The sequence below is a fragment of the Delphinapterus leucas genome, chromosome 1 (genome assembly GCF_059928025.1).
Source record: "Delphinapterus leucas isolate spDelLeu-1000000601 "Yukka" chromosome 1, BTC_Dleu_Yukka2, whole genome shotgun sequence".
Taxonomy (NCBI): Eukaryota; Metazoa; Chordata; class Mammalia; order Artiodactyla; family Monodontidae; genus Delphinapterus; species Delphinapterus leucas.
In genome coordinates, this window is record NC_143129.1 from 88,864,110 (window position 1) to 88,891,116 (window position 27,007).

The 27,007-nt window shown below is 44.4% G+C and overlaps 1 pseudogene; it reads right to left on the reverse strand.

Annotated features, from left to right (window-relative positions):
• LOC111179881 (small ribosomal subunit protein uS2 pseudogene) overlaps nucleotides 1-24,725 on the reverse strand; it is a 43,095-nt pseudogene extending 18,370 nt beyond the window's left edge.
• Nucleotides 24,726-27,007: the final 2,282 nt, after the last annotated feature.

A 27,007-nucleotide genomic window follows, 5' to 3' on the forward strand; every position in this document is an offset into this window, starting at 1 on the left:
CGAGAGTTGTTCTCAATGTGTGGGCCAGAGCCTTGCCTCACAAACGTCTGAGATGCTAGTTAGATGCACATTCCTAGATTCCCTCCTGACTGAGTTAAAACCTCAGGTAGAGCCCAGGAATCCTCATTTTTAACAAGCATCCGGATGACTTTCCTGCACACCTAAGTCAGAGAACGCCTGCCCAGCGAGAACGCAAACTGCCTTCCAGGAGAGCTGCGTGACCAACAGGTAGACAGGTGGCTCCTGACTCACTAGATGGCGCCAAACCACATGAAATCTCCAGTTTTGCGCTCAATCGCTCAGCCGGAATGTAAAAAGGACTTGTAAAAGGCTCCTCCGCATTCTTTAAAAGAAATTCTGTAAGAGGATTTCTGCCAACCCTTTCCGACAGTGAAGGAATGACAAAGGCTAAAATACCTACACTGACACTGTCAGTCATCCCGAGGAAGGTCTGCCCCGAAGAACCTAGAGTGATTGGCAGGGAGCAGGTAGAATCCTCTACTGACTGACTTCCTTGGACCACACTTGTTCCATCACACAGGTCTAGGAGGTATTGGTGAGAGTCTCCTCAGACCCAGTGAGAGGCACAGCTGTGGAGAGCCAGGGGTCTGCCCCCTCCCACCCGGGTGTCCATGTGTCCCCAGCACAGGCCAAGCTTTACGTTTCACGGTCAGACACAAGGGCCTGGGTTGCCCCGCAGAACCAGGGGCATCCTGTATCCTTTTCCTCAGAAGCAATAGCTCCATCTTGTGTCAGAGGAGGATTAGTGGAGGGGGGCTGGGAAGGGAAGAGTAGACCCGGGGGACCACGGGGTATGCAAAGAGGGAAGACAAGAGTACCACAAGCTGAGAAGAGGGAGCAAACAGGAGAGCTCAGTCAGGAACCCCTGCGAGAGAGAAGATACACCTGAACAGGGTGACCGAGGAGGGTTTCATGAGGGAGCAGGGTACGAGGGAAGGGGCAGGATTACGGAAAACCAACGAGAGATGATGTTTCCAGCAATGCTAGCAACAGCGGGGAGAGAGCCATTACCATCCCTGGGCCAAGGGTCCAGTGCAAGGGCAGTGACTGGAATCTAGCGGGAGAAGCAGGACTTGGAGCGCCAGGGCTGGGGAAATGCCCCTACCTTGCCTTCCTCGCGTCTCCTCTGCCTGCTTCCTCCCATCTCTCTTCCTTGGGTCTCCGTGGGGGCCTCCCTTTGCCAAGCCCAGTGGGAAGCTAGAGGGCAGGGGAGCCTTTGATGCTGGTGTGAAGTTCAGCCAAGGCAGAGGGCAGAGAGGAGAAGGCAGAACAGGGATCGTGGAAGAACAAGACGAGGCTATCAGCATAAGAGACCGGGACCAGGAAAGACGCCCTTTGGTGTTCAGCCCTTCGCAATTTCAACATGATGTTGGGAGCAGGTGCTGAATTTTGGGAGCCACAGGTGCCTGTGCTTGGCCCTAAAACTTACTCCACAATAGACACTTGGGGCAGGTTTCTTAATGCCTAACGTGGAACAGCGGGAAACGACCATGTGCATCTTCCATGTTTTGTGCATATTCAAAGAGATAACGTGTGCCTATCACACGAGCCTGGCTGGGGACAGCGTGGGGGAGATGGGGGGACCCAGGGCAAGGGTCTCTCCTCTTGCCATGTCCTCCCTGTATGCCTAGGAATCCAGAGGGTTGGCCAGAGACTTCTATTCCCATGGCTGTGCCTAGTGGCTTAGAACTGAATCAGACTAGCCCCCAGCTTGGCCATTAGGTCCCAGGGCAAGTGCAAGGGCTCTCCTGCTGCATCCTCTGGACCAAGGACAGCGCAGGGACCGAGAGGCAGCAGGCCAGCTGCAGGCCTGGTCAGACTGGGCTGGGCCCATCCAGTGGCCCCCAACCCATCCTTTCAACACACAGTCCGGGGGCCTGAATTCTAATTTTCTGAGACAGGGAGCCTTGACGTCTCCACGATCATCTGTGTGGTTGTTCGTCAATCCTCCCCTCGCCCCAGTGCCCTCCCACTCCTCAGTCCTGCCCTTCTCATTCTCATTCTCAGGGCCCCGGGGAACATCCACAACTCCAGGCGTGCCGGACGGTGCTCCTGGAGCCCAGGGCTGAGCGTGGGGATCTGCTCCGGCGATAAGGCGACGTGGTTGTGACCTCAGGGTCAAAGAAATGACCATTTACCATGACCGGAGTTTGGACTGGATTGGCTCCGAGGCTGGGTAGGGCTTTGAAGGGAGGACTGGGGTCCTTTGGTTCCCCGCACACCCAGATTGGGAGGAAGCTGTGTCCCCCGCAAGGCCCAGCACCAGCCTTGTTTTTACAGCCCCCCCACTTCCCGTCACGTGCACAGTCCGCTCCCTCTGACACACACCGCACGTCCCACCACGTCCACCGCCAGCGGGAGAGGACCACACCGGACAGCAAGGGCTGCGGAGGCAGGGCCGGGCGGCCTGGGTCTCCCCTGCACAGTAAGCCTGAAATGTGACCCCCATATTGTCTCCAAATGTGGTCATTCAGTTGGTGCTTTTTTGTTAAAAAGCATCAAAGAATAATGTATAAATTGCCCTTTTTATGACCCCATTTTGGCATTTATGCATTTCTTAAAAATAGAAGCTTCAAGAAATGGAAGTAGATGGGGTCTTTCTCAGGTTATGAAGGCCTTGCCCCAGAGGGTCACAGAGGATCTGAAACGGAGCAGGTACTTCTTAGTACCGGTGAGTTCTAGCGTGCGTCTCCTCTCTCCCCTCTGAGGGAGCCCTGGTCCACCTGTGAAGCAGAGGTGGGGAGGGCCCGTGCCTGGTGGCGGGAGGGGGCAGGTGAGGGGGGCGGGGGTGGAGGCGGGTGAGGGGGTGGGGGGAGGGCGGGGGTGGGAGGGTGAGGGTGCTGCCCAGCCTTCCCTGCTTCCTCCCGGTGGGCGGCTGGCTCTTCCCCAACACAGTGTCTCGGCGGAGGTCCACCCAAGAGACTGTGCCTCGCAGCCCAGCGTCTCCACTGCCAAAACACACACACACACACACGCGCGCACACACACACACACACACACACACACTATGCCCAGGGGATGCTGCAGAGAATTCCCTGGACACCAGTTCTGCAGACTGGGAGCAGAGTGGGCATCAGAGCCTCAGGAGTCTCAGAAACACACACCCGGCTAGCAAAAATCACTAACTCCGGACCCTGACCTCCAGAGGGAGAAGACTTGGCAGGCAGAAGGGCCACTGAGGACTACAGATGTGTCAAGGAAGCACAGTGAGGTCAGGCTGCTTATTAACTTGCTAATGGGACAGGCACTGGGATTCCTGGAGGGGGAGCGGCGATGATAACAGTACAATAGCCAGCATTTACTTCTGGCCAGGAACCAGGCTAAAAGGTTTTACAGACATTACCAGCCACCCCAGACTGTGGATATCGCTTTTCCCACTCCAGAGATAAGGAAACGGAGGGCTCACAGAGGTTAGGTAACTTGCTGGCTCACGCAGGAGTAAGTGATGGAGGATTACAGACTAGATGTTTCATGTCCCCATTCCTGGAAGGGAAGGAGAGAGGGAGGGAGGGAAAGGAGAGTCTAGCAGCAGACCCCAAAGTAGGCCAAAGTGGCTAAGAGGTAGCATTACTGAGAGCCTAAGTCTGAGCTCCCTCCCCAATTTTAAAATCCAATCTCTCTTGAAATTTAAACCACACACTATTTCTTCTTAGCTGCAAGCCTTCTCTCTCTCCCTTCTTCCTTCCTACTGCCTTCCTTCCTTCCCTCCTTTTTTGTTCATCTGCCATGTGATGCCATGTACTGTGCTCTGCTCTAGGCCTCTTGGATAATGAAAATGTGCAAGTGCTTTGAGAACCCTGGAGGGAGAGTTCTATCTAGAGGAGGAGCCGGGAAGCCTTTCCCAGAGGAGGAGGAATTTTAGTTCAGTCTAGAAGGATTGTTTGGCTTTGGTGTGGTAATCCGTCTGATAGAGAAGTAGAGGTAGGGACTTTAGGCGGAGGGAAGAGCATGTTAGAAAGCCGAACCCAAGAAACTCTGTCCACTAGACTCTACCTGCAGTATCTATAAACTAAAGGAAAATCCACTCTTCTCCAGGTCCCCCAAATTGACAAAGGTTTCTGGCTTTCCAGGAAATGACCTTCTTTACCATCTGTGAGAATGGGACCCTAGAAATCAGGAACCCAACTTATACTTCCAGTAGGGCTTTGTGGGCATCAGTTTGATGAGTAAAGTCAGCCCTTGCTCCTTAAAAGAGGCTGCTCATACCTAATTCAATGAGGATCATTCTCAAGTGTGACACTCCAGCTAAGGTCTTGGTCGCACAATCCATTTGCCCAATTATATCCTGGTAAGAACTTGTGCAAGTAACTGCATCGCCATGGAAAGTAAGGAAAGTCAGAATTCAGAACTTCTGATTTGGGGTCCAGGGATAATCAGATATCATTAAAAAAATTAATTAGTTCATTTATTTATTTTTTGGTTGCATTGGATCTTTGTTGCTGCATGCAGGCTTTCTCTAGTTGCGGCGAGCGGGGTCTACTCTTCGTTGTGGTGCGTGGGCTTCTCACTGCAGTGGCTTCTCTTGTTGCAGAGCACGGGCTCTAGGTGCCGGGGCTTCAGTAGTTGTGGCACGCGGACTCAGTAGTTGTGGCTCATGGGCTCTAGAGCACAGGATCAGTAGTTGTGGTGCACGGGCTTAGTTGATCGGCGGCATGTGGGATCTTCCTGAACCAGGGCTTGAACCGTGTCCCCTGCATTGGCAGGTTGATTCTTAAACACTGCGCCACCAGGGAAGTCCCCAGATACCATTTTTAAATGTTTTACTTCGGTTTACAAAAGTAGAGTTTACTAAATTGATTTGGTTTATGGAAAGTTTAGGAAGAAAGTAAAATGACGTTCTTAAATACATGAAAATGATATCAACAGTATTCAAAATGAATAGTCACAAAAATGTTTTTCATTAGTTCATTCAGTCTTATGTCATTAATTCTTGTTCTGCAGGATCTTGGGTTAGTAGTCTGTTTTCATGAAGCGGAAGCTGTCTGTTTCTGAACTAAAAGCAGTCCTGGAAATCTTGCTGTTTTCTGAAAGTTGTCTAAGCAGAGCCAGCACAGAATCCTGGACCTGAGAGATTACTCTTTGAAGCATCAATAGTTCGTAGGATGTGGTACTGTCCATCTCCACAAGGTGGGCTCTAAGGCTGTCCTTTGCTGAAGACACAAATGCTGGCCTGTAGCTTATAGAAGAGACTTCAAGCAAGCAACTTGCTTGAAGACAGTGAGACAAAAGCTATCTGTAAATGATGATGGGAGACTGAATATACCAATGGACTAGGGCCAGACTATATATAAAAGTAGAACTCTGACCCACAACCTGCAGCAACCAGCCCAAGAAGCCAACCTGTCCAAGAAGCCAAATGATAATTCCTGTAGCAATCAGCCCCAAATGGCCAACACTTGATTAAAAACTGACAGCTTCCTGAATTTTTGCCCTAGCTTCCAACTTAGAGCCAACCAACAAAGCTAAATGTGCCCCCCCTAACCAATCACACAGGATGTGCCATTTCTAATTTGCCACCTCCAGTTTCTCCTGGTCAACAGCCTCCAATCAGGGCATACTTGAAGCCTTCCCTTTTTTCCCACTACAGAGCTTTCCCACTCCTCTACCCGCCTTTGAGTTTCTGCCAAGATGCAAGCAATGGTGGCTGACTCCCTTGTTATAGTAAGCTCAGAAAAAATAGGCTTTGCTTATTTTCATTTGGGTGGTTTTTTAAAAAAATTTCCACAACACAGAAATAATAATGGCTATGGTTATTTTATAATTGACCATTTTCAAAGGTGAAAGGTCTGATGAAGTTTCGTAACATGAAAAATACACTGGTTGAAGAAATTTGGTTGTTTCAATGGCACATAAAATAAAGATAGAAAAATCTTAAGGTTAACATATAATAGTCTAAAGGCATATTTTTTTCTTAGAATATTAAGTAAAAAGATTCAATAGATAACTAATAAGAACCTGCTGTATATAAAAAAAATATTCAGTAGGTGTAGAGTAGGGCCTAGATATTTGAATTTTTATAAAACTCCAAGAATAAGTCTGATGTGCATGCGGCTTGACATCCACTGGCCTAGAAGATGCTTTATGCAAATAAAAGAAGATTGTGGCCAATTAAACATTTTAATAATATGCAAAATTATTATGGCTAACAAGATACTGTTGTTTTCTAATATCAGGCAAAGCACCTCCAGGACTCTGACAAGTGTAGGAAAATGCTGCAAAACTACTTCATCAGAGTTTTGATCAGTTATCCTAGAGGGAAAAAACATTATAACAGCAAGGGTATTGACCATTACCCAGGGACTTCCCACAAAGCATACAATTCCTGGAATATTTATATTAATAACATTTTATCTATCCAAATTTAACCTAGGGTAGAATGAGTATCTTTTCTGATGTGACAACTCTTCCCATGTAACTCTTATAGTAAAAGCACATCAAATAAATCAAATTCTTTCTAATACCTCTCTTTTTATAAGGTAAAAGAACAAATTTTGTGATTTTCCAGGGAACTGGAAAGATAGTTTTAGATGTAAGAGAGATCCTAAAGTTTTATTCTTTCCTATATCTAGGATCTAATTTTGAGTAGGCAAACATTTTTTAAAAAAATGTTGTAAGAGGAAATTTGGACACTTGACTAAGATAGGGTCATGGGTGAAGAGAAACAGAACTTGGTTACCTACTCAATCAAAATGACAATCACACATTAAAGGACAAACACAGAAGATAACATGGGATGGAAAAGAACCTTAGTTCTTTTGTAAGAGAGGACTCTGTTTTGTTTTGTTTTTTCTTAAATAATAAAGGCCTTAATACAGTCAATATAAAGTTCTGAAAATTATGCTGTTAAGACCCAGAGTTTCTACTACACAGGAAGGTTATGAAGAAGGCAGAGAATAACCTTTCATGTTATAGTCAAATGCATTCGTTGGTAAACCAAGTAAGCCCATTGGCATTGAATGGACTTTGCTATAATTTTAACATATTTCATTACTTTTTATTCAAATGCAGGTATGTTAAACCAAGGAAAAGAAACATAACTTTCCAAGCTTTTTTCTTCATTATGCCCTTTCACATTCTGGAGCAAACTGACACTTTAAGATAGCAGTTCTCTCTCAGGGGTCCATGAGGTTGAAATTATTTTAATAATAATGCTAAGATGTTATTTATGTTAACATGAAATGCATTTATCATTGCTATCTTTAAATGAGCCAATTAATAAATATTTGTAAAATTTCTGAATATCAATTTCTAATATGGGAAATATTGACAGTTCTATAACCCACATATATAAAAGCTCTTTGAGATCTGTGGTAGGCAGCCTCTAGACGATCACTGAGTCTACATCCTGGTATTCATACCTTCTGTAATTGCTTCTCCTTAAGCGTAGGCTGGACTTACTGACTTGCTTCCAATGAATAAAATATGACAGAGTGATGAGATGTTACTTCTGATACCAAGGTTGCAAGAAGACCATGACTTCCTTCTTGGGTGCTTTCTCCTGCTCTCTGGCTCACCCTGAGGAAAGTCAGCTGCCACACTGTGATCTGCTCTCTAGAGAAGCCCATGTAGCAAGACACTGAGGAAGGCTTTTGCCCAACAGCCAGTGCGAAATTGAAGACCTCTGCCCACCAGCCCATGAGGAACTGAGTCCTGACAACCACATGAGTGAACTTGGAAGCAGATTCTTGCCCACTCGAGATTTCACACGAAACTGCAGCCCTGGCCAACAGCTGGACTGCAAACTCATGACAAACCTTGAGCCTTCAGAAAATAGGAAATCTTTCCATAGTCTTACAATGAACGATAAAGGCCTTTCTGAATTAGAGACAGACAGACAGACACGCAGAGTGCTTATAGCTTTAAATCTGCAACTTCAGCCACAGAAAAATACAGAAACAAAAAAAAATTTCAGTTATAAATATACCAAAGAGCTTTTCTTCTCCCACTGTGCACTAAATGATTAATTGATTTTAGATAAAAGGACAAACAGATAAACAAACAAACAAAAAACCCTACTGAACTGAATTATCTGTCATCTCTCCCAACAGAGAATAGATGTCTGTCCTCCTTCTAGAGAAATCACCCGAATTGTGAGATTATAAAACCAAATTCCTAATCATTCCTACCAACAATGGGGACTAACTCATTGGCCATAAGAAAACAAAAACAAAAATCCAGTAGGGAAGAATAAAAATAAACCAGAGAAGGGGAGAGTTAGCAAAGTTAAATTCTGTTGTCACCTGGAACTCACCTGTGGGTGTCAAGAAGAGATATATCTGGGTTAGCCTCCCCATGGAGCGCACTCCTGAGGCAATGCAATTTACCTGTTTCTGTCAGGTAAATCCATTGGGTAGCTAGGCTAACCTCTGAAACTGTTTAAAAAAATAAAAATTTTTAACAAAAGTAAAATCATGATAATAAACTCATGCCAAAGGCTTTATTTAACCCATTTATTAATATGGGAAACAGCAGGGCATTATAACTAGTTCAAAGGAGAAATCAAAGAGGAGATACTTATATAGGCCATCAGGAATATAGAAATAAATTTGCTTAATTATGTGAAACCACTTAGCATCCACAGGGCAGTAATCAAGTGCATCTTCACCAGACACAATTTGCTTTTCCATGGATGAGAATAAAATGTATTATTAATTTCTACAACATACAGAGTTGTGTCACAGCACAAAGACAATGAATAGCAGAGAGATAACCTAGAGGGTGGTCTAGATAGGACACTAGGTCCTCTTCTTTGCCCCTTTCCAAAGCTTTCACAATCTCCCTGATAGAGAGCTTTGTGAGCACTGGCTCCACATATGTTGCTTTTTTCATATCTAATTAAATGGGAATCTTTCTCAAATATGGTGCTCCGTCTTTCTCTAAATAGAGTGGATGGCTTTGGTTGTCAAGTCAGTGTTTTAAATTATATTCTGGCAAAAAGAAGACATTTTAATTAAACCCATGCAATAACTATATTGTTCAAGGGAAGTTAGGAGACTATAAGAGTTTCTGAATTGAAGGATGAGGGGAGAGGAGTGTCAGGGAGAATTGGGTACCATTTGCTTAACTTCAGGTACCAAAGCAGAGTCTACTACAGTGAAGGTTAGAGATAGCTTAAGAAGAAAGAGAAAGGGTTTCCTGATGTATCCAATGGAGAAAAAAAACCTACAAACACAGACACACAAAAGCAACATGAACAATACTCCAAACAAGTAGCTCCAATTAAACTTAGCTCATCAAGTTCACTCAATCTAATGTAAGTAATTAATTCTTAATATACTATAATTCACAATTAATAATATAATTAATTCTTCTGCTGCTGAGTTTTCTGTCGGCAGTTTGTTTTCAGAAAGCCATTTGCTTCCAGACTAAAATGAGTCCTGGAAATCCCACCCGGTCCACTGGTGTGGTCTGAAGTTGTCCAAGCAGTGTCAGCTCAGAAGCTTGTCCCTGAGAATCTGTTCTTTGGAGTATCAATAGTTCAAAGTCCCTGATGCAATCCTTCCCATGAAGCTCTGAGACTCTTTCTTAGTTGACAAGAGAAACTCTAGTTTATAGCTTATGAGAGAGCCATCAGGCAAGCATAAAAGTAAAGCAAAAATTATCTGTAAATGACAAAGACAGAAAGGCTGAGGTTAATTTATCACATTAACTGATCATATCAGTATATAGAAAAATAAAATCCTCTACTGGGGGACATTTCGTATGAGTTTGAGCAGCGATTTCCCCTGAAAGTAAAAACATATTAAGGACAGTGAGTATACTGAAAAGTTTCCAGGAGTTTCACATAAAGCATACAATTAAAAAATTATATTAATAATAGTTTACCTATTCTAACTTAATTCATGGAAGATTTTTTCATGATTTGGTGATTCTTTTTTTTTTTTTTTTTGCGGTACGCGGGCCTCTCACCACCGCGGCCTCTCCCGTTGTGGAGCACAGGCTCCGGACGCGCAGGCTCAGCGGCCATGGCTCATGGGCCCAGCCGCTCCGCGGCATGTGGGATCTTCCCGGACCGGGGCACGAACCCGTGTCCCCTGCATCGGCAGGCGGACTCTCAACCACTGCGCCACCAGGGAAGCCCCATGATGTGGTAATTCTTATGCAGCTTTTACAATAATGTTGAGCTTGTTAAGAAATATGGGCATGTCAACAAACCTAATTATTTCTAACATTGCTCCTTTTATGAGGCAAAATAACAAATTGTTGCCATTTTCCATGGGCCTTTTAGGTTACCTCAACGATAGGTTTAGGTGCAAATAATATTCCGGAAACTTTACTTTATTCTTTCTAAACTTAGGGCTCAATCTTAGGAGGACAAAATTAAAAAGCTTGTCAGAGGAGTTTTAATCCTATCTTAATCACTTGATTAAAATGGGATCATGGGTGATTGAGAAACAATATTGAGAAACTTACCAACTTAATCTAATTAGAATAAAATATTTTAAAATAAACAGAAGAAAATAATACAATTCTATAGAAACTCAGCCTTTTCACAAGTAAAGAAACTTAAAAAAAATAATCAAAAACATCATAAAGTCAACATCGTCACAGAAAATTATTCTGCAAAGACATGGAATCTTTGATTTCTAGGTAGATGACAGAGATGGTAAATAACCTTTCACGTTGTAAACGAGGGCATTAATAAACCAGGGAAGAAAGCCCATAACAATTTTAAGAGTTCATAAATTTATTTTCAGACTGAGATGCTTTAAACCAAGGCAAGGGGCTTCCCTGGTGGTGCAGTGGTTAAGAATCCACCTGCCAATGCAGGGGGCACGGGTTCGAGCCCTGATCCGGGAAGATCCCACATGCAGCGGAGCAGCTAAGGCTGTGCACCACAACTACTGAGCCTGCACTCTAGAGCCTGAGAGCCACAGCTACTGAGCCCACGTGCCACAACTACTGGAGTCCATGCGTCTAGAGGCCATGCTCCACAACAAGAGAAGCCACTGCAATGAGAAGCCCACGCACTGCAGTGAAGAGTAGCCTCTGCTCACCGCAACTAGAGAAAGCCCGCGTGCATCAACGAAGACCCAATGTAGCCAAAAATTAATAAATCAAATAAATAAATTAAAAAAGCCCCAAAACCATGGCAAATAAAATGTACTTTTCTCGAGTTTTGTCTTTCATTCTTATTCTGACTGTAACAAACTCTTATTTTAGGATGAAACTATTCTTTCTCCCTTGAAAATAAAAAAATGCATAAAGTTGTTTTTCTTCATCACTATTGTTCTTATATAGTTGTAACCACTTATATGACCATTACTTTTAATCAAAGTAATTAATTTCTGTTTTATAAAGAAAACTGCACAATAGATGATTGGCCTTAGTCGTATACAAGCATTTTAGCAGGCCAGAAAAAGATCTCGAATACACAAAGCACAACTTTCTACTGTCACCCAATCCTTGTACACCTTCTTAAAGTGGCAAAAATGACCATGTTTATTAAATGACCCCCAACATAACCACTCTATAGCATATGAAAATGAAAACAAAAGTAAATAAATATCAATACTTGTGTCCAGTATTTTCCTTTTATTGGCTCAATTAATATTAGTTCAAGGGATTTCCCTGGTGGTGCAGTGGTTAAGAATCCGCCTGCCAATGCAGGAAACACGGGTTGGATCCCTGGTCTGGGAAGATCCCACATGCCGCGGAGCAACTAAGCCCGTGCACCATAACTACTGAGCCTGCGTTCTAGAGCCCGTGAGCCACAACTACTGAGCCTGCCTGCCACAACTACTGAAGCCCGCGTGCTTAGAGCCTGTGCTCCGCAACAAGAGAAGCCACTGAAATGAGAAGCCCACGCACCGAAACAGAGTAGCCCCCGCTCGCCTCAACTAGAGAAAGGCCCATGTGCAGCAATGAAGAACCAATGTAGCCCAAAATAAATATAAAAAAAATAAATTTATGTAAAAAGATATTAGTTCAAGGTTTTAAGTTTCCTAAAATACTGAAAATTATGTGTAAGCTGATGCAGACAACACATAATTTTTGTTGATATAAAAAACTGAGGAAAAAAGTTAAGGTTCTGTTGTCAATTAAGGAGCACTCTGGGGGCAAAGAAAAGATGGGCTTAGGCATAAGCAACCCAGGAGGGAGACTTCTCTTGCAAAGCAGTTTCCCTGGCTCCCCCAGGAAAGTACACTGGAGCATCTTGGTGATGACTGATGAAATCCTCAAAATATTGTCAAGTGGTAAATTGATGACTCTCACAGAAATTTAAAATGAACATGTACCAAGGATGTTATGTAATTCTTTAATTAATGAGGGAACCAGTAAGATGTTAAAATCAGTTTGAATCAAGATTTGGCTTACAGCAGTTTGTAGTCTCTGTGAGACAAAATGTATTTGCATAGTTAGGAAAAGGAATCATTTGCCCTGTTGTGGAAGAAGACATCTGCATTACCATCCATTTTCCACAACTTAACCTCTAATTCTAGAGTTCTGAAACAGCCTCGCCCACCAAAGGCAATTAGAGGTGCACAGTCCGTGTAGAGTTAGACCGTCCCTGACAATCACACTAGGCAAGGCCAGCATTTCACAGAAGGTACTCTACTAATCGATTTTCTTCACTTTTGAGACTTTCATGCTTTTTTTTCCCTAGGAGCTTTTTGAAGGAGTTAAAAGTATCTGTGTGTGTGTGTGTGTGTGTGTGTGTGTGTGTGTGTGTGTGGTGCGGGCAGGGTGGAGCGGTGGAGGGGAAGTATTAACATATTGGAACTGAGATCACATTCGGACAGTCTTCTATGCCATGCCAAAAAATTTACTCTGTGTACAATGATAAAGTTCTGAAGCACAGAAGTGACATGATCACTTTATATATTAAAAAAAAATCACCCTGGTCTCAGTGGAGGATAGTTTATCAGGCTGGCCCTTGAGCCTATGCTTTTTATTTTTTATTTTATTTTTTGACTGCACTGGGTCTTCATCGCTGTGCACGGGCTTTCTCTAGCTGCAGCGAGCGGGGGCTACTCTTCGTTGTGGTGCGCGGGCTTCTCATTGCTGTGGCTTCTCTTGTTGCGGAGCCCAAGCTATAGGCGCACGGGCTTCAGTAGTTGTGGCACGCAGGCTCAGTAGTTGTTGCTCGAGGGCTCTAGAGCGCAGACTCAGTAGTTGTGGTGTACAGGCTTGTTGCTTTGCAGCATGTGGGATCTTCCTGGACCAGGGATCAAACCTGTGTCCCCTGCATTGGCAGGCAGATTCTTAACCACTATGCCACCAGGGAAGTCCCTGGAGGATAGTTTAGAGAAGAAAGAGATGGAGGTGTGAGTCCAGTTAGTAGGTTGGTGTGATGGTCCTGGGGATTAATAGGAATAGGATGAGATGAGGCATTTCCCAGGTAAAACGAAGGTAAAACCCACAAGTATTTGGCAAGGTAAATTCAGAAGCCCACAGATAGGATATGTCCAAGACTACTTAAGGTTTCTTGTAGGTTACTTGTAGCCATTGTTGAGTCCGGGAATACAGGAGTGACAGTAGGTCCCAGAAGAATAAGTTCAGCCTTAGCCACCATGCTGCCTGACTAAAGACCCAGAATCCTTCAATGACAACATCTAATAGAGAGAGGAAAGGGTGGTTGGGATTTAAGGAGAATGATCAGGGCTGGGACGAGGTATCAAAGCCAGAGTGGCTGGGTGGCTGGTGAGGGAGACAGAAGCAGCTGGAAAGTGAATCCTGGCAAAGGGGAAAAGGGGCCGTGAAGCAAGCTGAGAAGCAGTGGTCGTAAATGATCAGTTCCTTCCTCTGACCCTTTATTCTACCACGTGTGACATTTACTAGCACTTCCTGCGTTTTGGAGGCTATGTCTTCCTTAACCAACTGTATTTGCCCCGTGTAGCTCCAGGACCTCACCGAGAACCTTGAACACAGCTGCCATTCAAGACATGTTGAGTAAATTAATGGAAAGAATAAGTAAACAAAGAGGAAACTGGAGAGGAGTGTTGAGCCACAGAGGAGAAACTGGGAAAATGGTCTGCTAGAAAGGTCTTAAGAGAAACGTCAGGATCACATAGAAAACTGTGTGGGTGGGGCCTGGAAGGTGCCAATAAAGATGGGGTGAACAACTTACGCCACTCTGGTGGCCACGTGCCCAAATGCAGCCCCTTGCGGTCAGCCAGAGCGGTGCTGCCTGCAGTTGGGCCACAAGCCAACGCGTTGCCTTCTGGCCACACGTGCAGCGAGCATCCTTGTAGGTAGGCTCCCCTGGAAGGGAACTGGTCTCCTTTTGGATCTCTCGACATCGCTAGTTGATTGATTGCCCAAAGAAAGCACAGACTCATTATCACCAAGGAAAATATCCAACTCACCAAGACACTTAAGTTCCCACTTCTGATTTCACCCCTCTGAACAGGATGACCACTAGGTTCTCTGTCAGTGGGCACATTCACTCACCTGCCATTTCCCCTGCCTGCTCTCCTGTTACTGTTTGATGCCTTTCTCACTCTATAGTTATTGGCTGGCACTATAGAACTAGTATGTAAAAGTAAAAGTTTTATATTTGTCAGTTGCCAGCTTTTTACAATGTCGCTTTTTTTTGCAAAAGTTGACTTTTGGTACTTCATCCTTGATTTCTGCCACATTAAAGTCATAGGAGCCAGGGGTGGGCCTCAGGCGTTAAGGGTGATGTGCTCTGCCCTGGATGAGAAAGAACCAACATTCCATCTTATCCCTCTATCAAAAGTGCAGTAATGTATTAACTTTTTTTTTTTTTTGCGGTACGCGGGCCTCTCACTGTTGTGGCCTCTCCCATTGTGAAGCACAGGCTCCGGACGCGCAGGCTCAGCGGCCATGGCTCATGGGCCCAGCCGCTCCGCGCGCATGTGGGATCCTCCCGGACCGGGGCATGAACCCGTGTCCCCTGCATCGGCAGGCGGACTCTCAACCACTGCGCCACCAGGGAAGCCGCTGTATTAACTTTTTAAACATTCTTCAGTTAGCACTCATTGTCCTACTATGGTGGAGAACATAATAAATATTAAAGCAACATTTTCCAAATACCTCAAATCTCATCCCAAATATATCAATAAGATCAAATACTTTAAATTCCTTCCATCTCTTTTGATTACAAGGATCCCTTTAAACTGCCAAACAATTTAGTGGAGCCTCACAAGAATGTCTGAACTTTAATGAACATCCTGATGCTTGAGAGAACATTATGACCAAAAGCTCTTATGAATTCAGTAACTCTGAATTTGCAATGAATTAATCACACTGTTATAGATTGTCACACTATTGGTCCAAAAAAAACAACCCCCTGGTTTAGTTTCCTGTCACATTGACTCTGGATGGAGTGACCTGCTTGGCCAAGGGGACATCAATAAACTTGACACAGCAATAGCTTGGTAAGTGCTTGCTCTCTGGGGTTTGCCTTCTTGGAACCTAGCTGCCATCATGTGAGGAAGCTGGTCTAGCCTCACAAGGGGAGAGAGAGGCCCACCTGTCCCAGCTGAGCTATCAGTCCAGTCACCAGCTGATTGCTAGCTGAATGCAGCCACATGAATGATCCCAGGTAGAACCAGCAGGACAACCCAGGCAACCAACAGAATCATGAGAAATGACAAGATCATTGTTGTTTTAAGCCAGTAAGTTTTGGAGTAGTTTGTTATGCAGCCATAGATAATCTAAATACAATGGTATTTACATAATTTGAAATACACTAGTATGTAAATGAATGAGGTGGTTCATTCATTCATTTAATAAATATTTACCAGAGCCTAGTAAGTACAAATTGTCCAGGCTACTCTCAGGGCTGGCTCAGCATAAGGATCCATGGATACTTGATAATAACCCTGTGGCCCCAGAAAGTCTGAAGTCACAGGCAGGGAAGGAAGTCCCAAATTAGGATAATATTCTATATAGAGTATTTTCAAAGTTAGGAAAAAGAACAAGAACAGCCTCCCCATCCCCACCCCAGGTCTGTAATGCGAGCTGGCCCTTTAATTGTGGTGGTTTGATCACTGGTCTGAAAATAAAGACTTAGTTGTGGTTTTGTATCTGCCTGAGCTAATCATTTTTCTTTGCTCTACCCACGATTATTTGCTGTACTATGAGTTCTGTCAAACAGTTTGTCTTTAACAGTGACTAATCTTGTGTTAATGTAGCCCTTTACAGTTTACAAAGTGTTCTTCATTCTACAAAGCACTTTCACATTCATTATCTCATTAAACCTGGGAACAACCCAGGGAAGTTTTTTGCTCCAGGCCCCTTGGAGCAAATGTGCATGTAGAGGGTCAGTGCAAATCTGTCACCACGGTTGGACAAATGGTTTTGAGTGTAGACCTTATGAGTGGTTGGGCATTTTCATAAACTTGTATTAAAGATGAGCTCTCATAAATGATATCATAATACAATTTGAAAGGTGATACTCCTTTATCGATAGCGTTAATGCTTTTTCAATTAGAATTTTAGATTAATTTCTGTTTTGTTCTCTGGGACTTTTAATTAAGACAGAAAAACTTTAACATCTCACATCCTTCACAATATACATTAAAAGTTTGGATTTTTCTCTCTTTGAGGCCCCCGTTCCCCCAGGGATATTTTAGCAAGAAGAATGTGATTCAAAGATTTCCAGATGTTACTTTTCAGATGCGTCTCAGCATGCATCTATAAACCATCTGGTGGCAGCAGCTGGACTGGCTCCAACTGTAAATGTACATTCAGGTAAATGGGTATTAATAGAAGAAATTGAGCTGATGAGCGGTTTGTCAATTAAGTTTGTGATATTGTTTAATCAGTTGTTGAAATGAGTGCTCAGTAACCAAGACAGGCTTTCAAAATTCTATAGTCGGTTTTCCTTTTTGCTCAAGATGGGTATTCCTTACGTGGATATTCCAAATCCGTGGCTAGGTCAGAAACTATTTGTGTTTAGTCTTAGAGTTAACTCTGCTCTATTTAAGTGTTCTGAAGGATCCATAGTATTGCTTTTACAAATATGAAAATACCTTTGCATCCCCATGCCCTTTCCAACCAGTGAAAGAAAGGACTGTCTCTGAAATGTGCTGGGGACAAACAGTTAGTGGGTATCTGGGGTGCTGGTAAATGTATATCTTGATCATCTGGCTTCTGAGTCAGGAAACTGCTTAAAGCATAAGTGAGTGGCAACATTCCCTAGTTCCTGGAATGAAAGATTATATTCCCTAGCCATCTGACTCTGGGACCTTCAACAGGGTAGGATCATCTTATGAATTCAGCTCCATTTTGGGGGAAGTTTTGATGATATGCCAGGGGCTGGGCTGAACTTTTCCTAGCTATAAACTAAGTTTTAACTCTGCAAATTAACAACAGTAACAATAAATAGTAAAAAGTATGAAAATTAATTTAAAACATTTCAGGGAGAATATTCCATCTACATTTAAAAAATTACTTCCAAGCGCCTCAAAAGTAATTGATTTCCTAATTTAAAGATGGTAATAATAGCAAACATTTATTAAGCATTACTGTGAGCTAGGTATTTTGCTACTTGATTTATATAGATAATCTCATTTAATTATCACGTTGAACTGATGGAGTTCTCTCATTAATCTTAACTGTATAGAAGAGGAAATCAAGGTGCCGGGTATTAGGAAATTTGCCCAAAGTCATAGATCTTGTAAATGATAGCTGAACTGGGATTGAACTGAACTCGATTGTTCTAAAACCCCACATCCTTAAATATTTAATTATAATGCTACTCAGTTATTGCTATTCATTCATTTATTTGTTCATTCATCCAAGAGAAGCTTTTTGAATACTGGGGAGTCACAGTTTAATAATGTTTAATCTCTCCTCTTAAGAAGTTTACAGTCAGTGATAAGACCACAAAAAAAAGACAGAATGATATATACAACAGCAGATATATACAAAGTATGCTATGGGAACACCAAGAAAGGGGGTTTAAATCGGAATAAGAAAGTCTTCTGAGAGCAAAAGTCACGTATGGAGGAGTATGTGATGGTTATAGAGAGAAGAGGGGAAGGGCATAGCAAGAATATTCAGAGGCATGAGACAGCTAGCCATTCCGGAGCCCACCTGGACCCCCTAACCTTACTTCCTGGGTCTGAGAATTTTATTCATCTTTAAATCTTGAAGCAAAATGGAAGGACTTAAACATGAAGGCAGAGATGGAGACAGGCTCAAACTGTATGTTAGAAGAAATTATTTGGAAAGCATCATGGAGAGTGGATTTGAGCGGGGTCAGACCAGAGGCAGGAGAGTCTCTAGATGATCCAGGTCACAAGTGATGAAGGCCTGAATTAAAGCAGTGGCAGTGGGAGGTGATAAAGCGGTGGGATCAGCCAGTCTTGAAGACTAGTTGTATTTGGAGAGAAAGGGCAAGGATTGGGTGGTGAGGGAGAGGTACGCCTAGGAAGAGCCAGTAATTCCTGGTTGGAGCAGCTGTGTGAATGGTGGATGACCTTCTACAATGCCGGCCTCACAGGGGGAGAAGGAGGAGGCTGGGTGGAAAGGTGATGAGCACAATTCTGGTCATGGTGCTTTTCAGTTTGGGTCGGGGCAGTGGATAAGCTAGTATTTCAGAAAGGGTTTAGAGCAGTACCTGCTACAGAGTATATAAGGATTTGTTGAATAAAAATTGAGTTCTCTGGTAGACAGTTAGATACCACATATGGTTCTGGAGCTCAAAGAAGAAGTCTGGGCTGGAGACGCAGATCTGGCACTCATCAGAATGAAAATGGTAGTGGTCACCATGGGCCTTCCCGAGGGTGTCCAAGGGTGTGTACAGCATGAGCAGAGGAGACTGAGGGGGAACGGACAGAGAGGCATGAGAGGAAACAGGAATAAGTGGTGTTCAGAGGTAAGGCAAGAGGAGACTGCAAGAAAAAGAAAGTAATTAATATTATCAATGGCTCACAAAGTCAAGATAAGCTATAGACCAAACATTGTCCATTGGATTTAACTGTATGGACATCAGTGATCATAATGAGAACATTTTGGTGAAGGGAGGTTGGGCAGCAGTAAGGAATGAGTAAAAGGAGACAAACGGATGCAGCTAAGATAACTTCCTCCCAGAGTTAAATGTGGAATGATAGAGAAAAAGGGCAAGATTTGGAGGTAGATATAAGATTGAGGAAGGTTGGTTGGTTTGTGTTTTTAAGATAGAAGAGTCTTTGAGCCTCTTCTTGGCCGAGCAGGGTGAGAGGGAGAGGAGGGACTGATGGAACATGAAGGAAGAGAGATGGTCCCAGAGTTCAGAGGAGAGATGAGCTATGGATGGCAGAGGAGGACCACAGGAAAGGGAGATGGATGCAGACGAGCAAGTGGTAGGGCTGGAGGAGAAACATGTCCACCCAATTCAAAGTCTCTTGCTCACTTCTCATCTCTGTGAAAATATAGATAGTTCGGCACTGTACTATTACCACTCCTTCCTTGCAGGCAATGTCTTCACTTGCTTGTGTTATACAGGGATGGGTCGGTTTACCTCTTCCCTCTCAGGATGAGTCTTTTCTATCTTCTCCTCAGGTGCTTCTTTTTACCTCCCAGCCCTTGGGTGTCCACTGAGGAGTCATCCTTGTTGCTGTTTTGCTACATCTCAACATTCTCTCTACACAGTGATATCCATGCTTCTAGAGTCACCTGCCACCTGCCAGCTGGTGTCTCTACCCGAATCTCCCCTCCTCAGATCACTTCTCTTCACCAAGTCATTTTATGCACTTATGCACCGCTGCAAGATTGATACATTTCAGGAGTTCTGATCTGGCCCTTTCCTTGATCAGAAACCATTGATGACCAAATCCCAACCAACCCTTCCAACCCTACTTCCTATCACTTGGAGATTCTGCCTGACTCACTCATCAGTACAGGGTTCTTTGCTCCTGACACCCCTGTGACTCTCAGCATCCTTGATTTAGGGTATTTTATCATAATAAAGTATTAAAGTCATGAGAGGCAATCAATCTAGCAGGAGAGACTGGATTGCCTCCTTTGAGCTATCCGGAGATAGCATAGATCTAGGAGATGTGGGGCTTGGCTGCAGAGGTAAAGAATGAGGCAATAATGTGGAGCCAAGACCACGGGGATAAAGAGTAGAACAGCAAGGGGGAAGACCCAAGGGGAAAGAGCTCCCCTGCACCCTTGCAAAGTACAGTAAGCCTTACTTCTGACTCAAGGGGGACCGCAAAGCAATGCTTGTTCTGACGTCTGGATCCCTGAGGGTATCCACGGTTGACAACAATTGGCTCCTTTTGTATGTATTTTCCACCACTGTGGGTATTATCAGTAGGGCTAGCCCACCCTATATTTAAAGTAAACGGCTCACTGTTCCTTGTACACACCACGCCAGACTTTCCTGCTTCTATGTCCTCACTCATGCTGTTCCCTTTGCCAGACACCCTTCACACACTTCTCCACATCTGCCAATCCAATCTTCAAGAGCTGACTCAGATGCCATCTAATGAATGAATATTCCTATCATCTCCCTAGGGTTGCAATTTCTCCCTTCCCTGAACTTCTCTTTTGGTCAAAGTCACCTAGAGGTCCTTTTTTTTTTTTTCAGAACCAACGGTTGTTCCTGAAGAACCAGGAATGTTCTTTATTCCTCAGCACTAGAGGAGCAAATGGAACTGGGGAATGGAAAGAGAATAGCCAACTCTCCACCTCCCCGCCCCTCCTCCCCTTCACCCCCATACCTCGCTAATCACAAAGGAGAGCACTCTACCTTAAAAACATGGAGGTCTGGCTGATCACCATCTTAGCCCTGGAATCAAATTTAGCATCATGATTGGGATTGACATATATACGCTAATACGTATAAAATAGATAACTAATGAGAAACTGCTGTATAGCACAGGGAACTCTACATAGTGCTCTGTGTGACCTAAATGGGAAGGAAATCCAAAAACGAGGGGATATATGTATATACATGGCTGATTCACTTCACTGTACAGTAGAAACTAACACAACATTATAAAACAACTATACCGTAATTAAAAAAAAATTAGCATCAAAGGAGACAGAAAGTGTGTGTATGTGGCAGGCAAGCTGGGAGTGGGGGTGGGTGGGAAGTAGTCTGTTCTAGATTTTTAAAAATTTAAGAGACATAACAACCAAGTGCATCTTTGATTGGATACCTATTCCAAAAAAAGTTACAAGATCTATTTTGGAAATAATTTGGGAAAATTTGACATTAAGTCGGTATTAGATGATACTAGGAAATTGTTAATTTGGTTAGTGTATAATGTTAATTTAGTTATAAAAGAATGACTTCTCTTGGAAATGCATGTTGAAATACTTTGGGATGAAGAGTCACTATCTCTGCAGTAGTTCAGCAAATATATATATATATATACATACATACATATACACACATATATAACATAATATGTAATATGGCAAAATGCTAACTAGGTGGTAGATTGTTCATTATATTGTTCTTTTCACTCTTCTGTAGACGTAAAATTTTTCATAATAGAAAAAATTAAGTAAAAGAGTAGAGGTAAAAAGTGACACCAGACTTCTTGGCCAGGTAGAGAGAAGAAGCCAGGACTAGGATGGACCGGACCGCACCGTCATGCTGAGAGAGAAGTGGCCTCAGGTCTGGGTGCAGAGCTCCTCACTGGAGGTAATGATATTTCTTTCTCCTCAATGGTGAGAAGGGAAAATGAAAGGGGATACCTTTATTACTTTTTTTGTGGTACGTGGGCCTCTCACTGTTGTGGCCTCTCCCGTTGCGGAGCACAGGCTCCAGATGCACAGGCTCAGTGGCCATGGCTCACGGGCCCAGCCGCTTCGCGGCATGTGGGATCTTCCCGGACCGGGGCACGAACCCGTGTCCCCTGCATCGGCAGGTGGACTCTCAACCAATGCACCACCAGGGAAGCCCCACCTTTATTCTTTCATTAAAGAAATTCATCTAACATTTGGTAAAAAACCTACTCTGTTCCAAGTACATTCACAGATGCCAATTTATGTAATTCTCACAATAATTTTGTGAGCCAATTTTTGTCCTTATTACTTTCATTTTTATAGGTGAGGAAAACAAACCCCAAATTCAGTGATTTTATTTAGATCCCAGAACCAATACATGGCAGAGCGAGAATGTGACCCCAGTTCTGCAGATTCCAAGTCTTATGTCATTCTAAGATCCTTTCATTGTCTTTTCCTGGGGAATAAAGGCCAAAGCCCTCGGGACAGAGCCATTAAGCCCGTGGAGCTTGTCTTGGGTGGATTTGGGGGAAAACAGAGAGGCCCCTATTTGGGTTAGCCCTAGTATCCTCTGGGTATGATACTTTGCAAACATAGACCATTGGGCCTATCTGAAGGACCACAGTATTTCCTGGTTTCATCCCAACAGCCCCTGAAATTGTAAGTTTGCTAACTGCGGTGTAGAGAAATGTTTGCTGATCCCTTGTCTAGCCATCAGGCCAGCATGTATCACATAGGGACTTCTGTGGTTGCACCAAGGGAGTCCTATTGGTGCTCTCCAAAAGCAGCAAGGAAATCCAGCTGCCTTTGGGAGTCAGGTTCTAATGAAGGAGAGATTTCTGAGTCAAAGCAGACAGTAGATGCTCAACCACATCAAGGAAGAAACAGACACAGGCAGAGGTCGAATTGCAGTACTGGGGAATGCTGACTGATTAGGGCAACCGCAGGGCGGGACATTCCGAGCTCCTCCTGGGCTGGAGCAAAGCGGAAGAGTGAGGATGGAAGGTGAGCTGAAGCAGGCAGGGAGGCACAAATTGTCAGGATCTGTGAACATCTGGGGATGCTTAATTGGGAGGAAATGTAGACCTCCCACACAGTAGCACATTTATGAGCTCTGATTATACACTAAGGTACAGAAAAAAATAACAGAAACTAGTGCGCTGGTAAATAATACCCCTCCTTGATGCATAAAACCTGCAGCTTTCTTGAATCTTTCCCTTTCACCATGTTTAAAAGGCAAATGATGCCAAGTGTATCAGCGTGACAGGAAGGGGGCTGAGCTCCTGTTTAACACTGACCGCTCCTGGGAGGCCGTGCCAATTAGGAGCCTCCTGAGCCACTAAGGGAACTGATGGCCCCAAGATTCCTCTGGGAGACCTGAAAATATGTCACTCAGGCCTTTAAGTCTCAGAACCAGGGCAGGAGTTGGGAGGCAGGGTGGGGCTGGAGGGTAAGGGATGAGGGCCTCACTCACTCACTTATTCACTCACTCACTCATTCATTCATTCATTCGGTATAATGTTAAAAATGTGTGCTCTGGCGTCAGCACATCTGGATTTAAATCCCAGCCCCACAGCTTGAGAACTCTGTGAACTCCAGCCGTAACTTAGCCTCTTTAAGGCTTTGGTTTCCTCATCTTACAAAGGGGTCCTGTTATGAGGAATAAAATGCATGGTAATACGATAATGCCCCCACTGGGCAGGCACACGGTGGGTGATCCATCGATGTATGCTATAATCATTATTGAGTCTTTCGATAAATACGTAATGAGCGCTGGGCTAGTTTCTGAGGGAACAAAGATGGTGATTTGGGGGGCATAATTTTACCCCCGCTTGTGGAATGAGACATTGGCCAAATTTTTCTTCCAGGCTTCGATTCTCCTTCCCTTCTATTTCTATTTTTCCCACTTTCCCACGTTTGGAAAACTTAATGGATGTGTTAGGGGAGCCACTGACTGAAACCACGCTCCCTGGCTAGCCCCGATATTAACCACTTGCATGAATTCTCTTACAACAGGAGTTCCTGGTAAGGAACGTGGAACTAAAAAGCTACCACCAACCAGAAGAATTCAGGAAAGGTCAAAGGAGAGAGGAGACACCAGTCCATGTGTCCTACCAACCTCCCAGAATCCTCCTCGCTAGAATCCATCTTGGCTGAGCGATGTGCGCGCGCCACCAGGAAGGACCCCGAGTCAGAATGATTTGCCAGAGACAACCCGGAAACTAACCCCATCACCATAAAACCCGAGACGGCGAGCCACGTGGCAGAGCAGTCCTCCTGGGTTCCCTTTCCCTCCTCCCCTCCTCCCGGGCGCCCCTTCCCAGTAAAGTCTCCTGCTTTGTCAGCACGTGTGTCTCCCCGGACAATTCATTTCCGAGTGTTAGACGAGAGCCCACTCTCGGGTCCTGGAAGGGGTCCCCCTTCCTGCCACAGATGGAACAAGGGAGAAAGTGGGCTCTGTGGTCAGAGAGGTGATGAGAAAATGAGAACATTCTAGAATCCTCTCTGTGCCTGGCACACAGTAGGGACTTGGTAGTTGAATAATGTGCCTCCAAATTCTCAGAAGGAGAACGGAAAATTTAATCCAATTTTCCTGGTGTTTTTAATTAAAATGGAGTCACTCATTTGGAATTCAGGGGTCGCAAACTGGACCAATGGATCAGGTCTGGTGCAGTGATAAGTTTTGTTTGGCAAGTTTTAAAATTGGAAAATTTCACATGAAAACCTGGATTTCTGGCTTCTCCTGGAAAATGTGAAGATCTGCAACCCTGAGCCTGCATTCCCGTGTGGAAAGGGAGTGGGTGGAGGCTGCCACCATTCCAGGGGACCCTCCTGCCCTCTCCCCTGCGGCACCACCACCCCTATCGTATTACAGCCTCCCTCAGCTGGGGCACTACCTGTTTATACACTTTCCGAGTGAGCCACGACTTCATTTGCTCATCTTGGCCACGCTTGAGGTGATCACAGTGAGGAGAGCAGAGCTCAGAGGACTCCAGGTGCAGCCCTTTCTCAACCCGGCGCTCTCCCCCTGTGCTCCTTCCGGTGCTCGGGCTTCCAACTTCCATGACTGACCTTTCTCTTTCCATGCAGATATGTTGGCCCCTTCTCAACACTGCCGACACCGCCCTTTCCTTATGATTACTCCCCCTCCAGACAACAAGAAAACGACTGAATGACAATTACTGTGACATCTGATACAAGGGCAATTTCCCTCTGGCTAGCCAACTCCGGGATGGAACATAACTGCACATTCTTTGCATACCTTTAGCGTGACTGAGGGTGATCCTGTAGTGAAGGATTTGCTGAGAGATCAGGACATTCAAAAGACACAGACCTACTAGAGAATGGACTTGAGGATATGGGGAGGGGGAAGGGTAAGCTGGGACGAAGTGAGAGAGTGGCATGGACATATATACACTACCAAACGTAAAATAGATAGCTAGTGGGAAGCAGCTGCATAGCACAGGGAGATCAGCTCGGTGGTTTGTGACCACCTAGAGGGGTGGGATAGGGAGGGTGGGAGGGAGGGAGACCCAAGAGGGAAGAGATAGCGGAACATATGTAAATGTATAACTGATTCACTTTGTTATAAAGCAGAAACTAACACACCATTGTAAAGCAATTATACTCCAATAAAGATGTTAAAAAAAAAAAAGTGAAGGCACAGGGGGCTCAAACATCATAGAGTACGGTGGCTTTCAAGACGACTTCGTTCTTTTTTTACCTGTGTTCCTTTCATTATACTTTTATTTATTTATTTTTTTACCAAATGAACTCTTACATGGGGCCTGATCAAACCAGAGCTTCACCTGGCAGTACCTTCTTGGATTCCTGGGGGCCCAGAGATCGCAGATTGAAAAACACTGGCCTAATCATACTGTCTCTTTTACAAATCAGGAGGCAGAGGCCTGGAGTGGGACAGCGGCCTGTCCAAGCTCACGGAGGGAGGAGCTCGCAGAGTGGATTCAGGGACGCCTCATGCCGGGTCTGGCACGCTTTGCCCCCGGGGCAGCCCCCACAGCAGCAGCACTAACAACTGGACCCCTGGGTGTCACTCCTGCTGAACTGGAGCCTTCACCTTACAGCACTCAAGTGGGGTCTCTGTCTAGCTGAGTGACGGCACTTCGGGAAGTGTCACTGAGTTTCTGAGTTTGGGGTTCGTACAGTCTGAAAGCTGCTGCCTCCCCAGAGCAGCCAGCCCCCCAGATGGCCCTAGTGATCCTGCGTCCTGGTGTTCACACCCTTGTGCAGTGCCCGCCCACACTCTGCTAGCTTGGTCTTTGGCCCAGTGGAATATGGCAGAAGTGACGGGTGTCACGTCTCAGATTAGGTTAAAAAGACACAGCAGCTGGCATTTCTCTTTCTCTCTCATCACTCACTCTGGGAGGAAGCTCTGTTGAGAGTAGCCCCGTGAAGAGTCTCATGGTGAGGAACTGAAGTCCACTGCCCAACGGCCACTGGAGGGCGCTTCAAAGCGTGTCCTGCAGCCGTAGTCATGGGTCCAGGGACTGCTGCCCTGGCTGACAGACAGCTTGACAGAAACCCTACAAGAAAATATGAGCCAGAACCCCCCAGCTCTGCTCCCAGATTCCTGACCCCTAGAAGCTCTGATACAGCCAAAGTCTGTTGTCTTAAGCGGCTGAGTTGTGATGTGATTTGCTACTCAGCCCTAGATAACTTTTACGCAGAAGCACTGCAGTGATGTGGGGTGATGGGCATCCTTAGGAAGACTTCCAAATCCAGGCAAAAACATAAATGCCTGGCTTCCTATAGCTAAAGTTATCCTGACGACGTGGATCAAAGCCAGAATTAGAGTGTTATTTAATTAGATTTAACCAAGAAATATATATTTATGGGATTTGGGAGGAGGTTTAAAAAAAAGAACTACACGTGGAACTAAAGATGGAGGTTTTTTAAAAAACTGAGGTGTATTTCTTATAACAGAAGATTCATCCTTTTTTAAATAAATTTTTATTGGAGTATAGTTGATCTACAATGTTGTGTTAGTTTCAGGCGTACAGCAAAGTGACTCAGTTATACATATACATATAACCACTCTTTTTTAGATTCTTTTCCCATATAGGCCACTACGGAGTATTGAGTAGAGTTCCCTGTGCTATACGGTAGGTCCTTATTAGTTATCTATTTTATATATAGTAGTGTGTATATGTCAGTCCCAACCTCCCAGTTTATCCCTCCCCCCGACCCCCACCGGTAACCGTAAGTTTGTTATGTGACTCTATTTTGGTTTTGTAAATAATTTCATTTGTATTATTTTTTCAGATTCCACATAGAAGCAATATCATGTGATAAACTTAATCCCTTTAAAGTGTACAACCTTTATCGT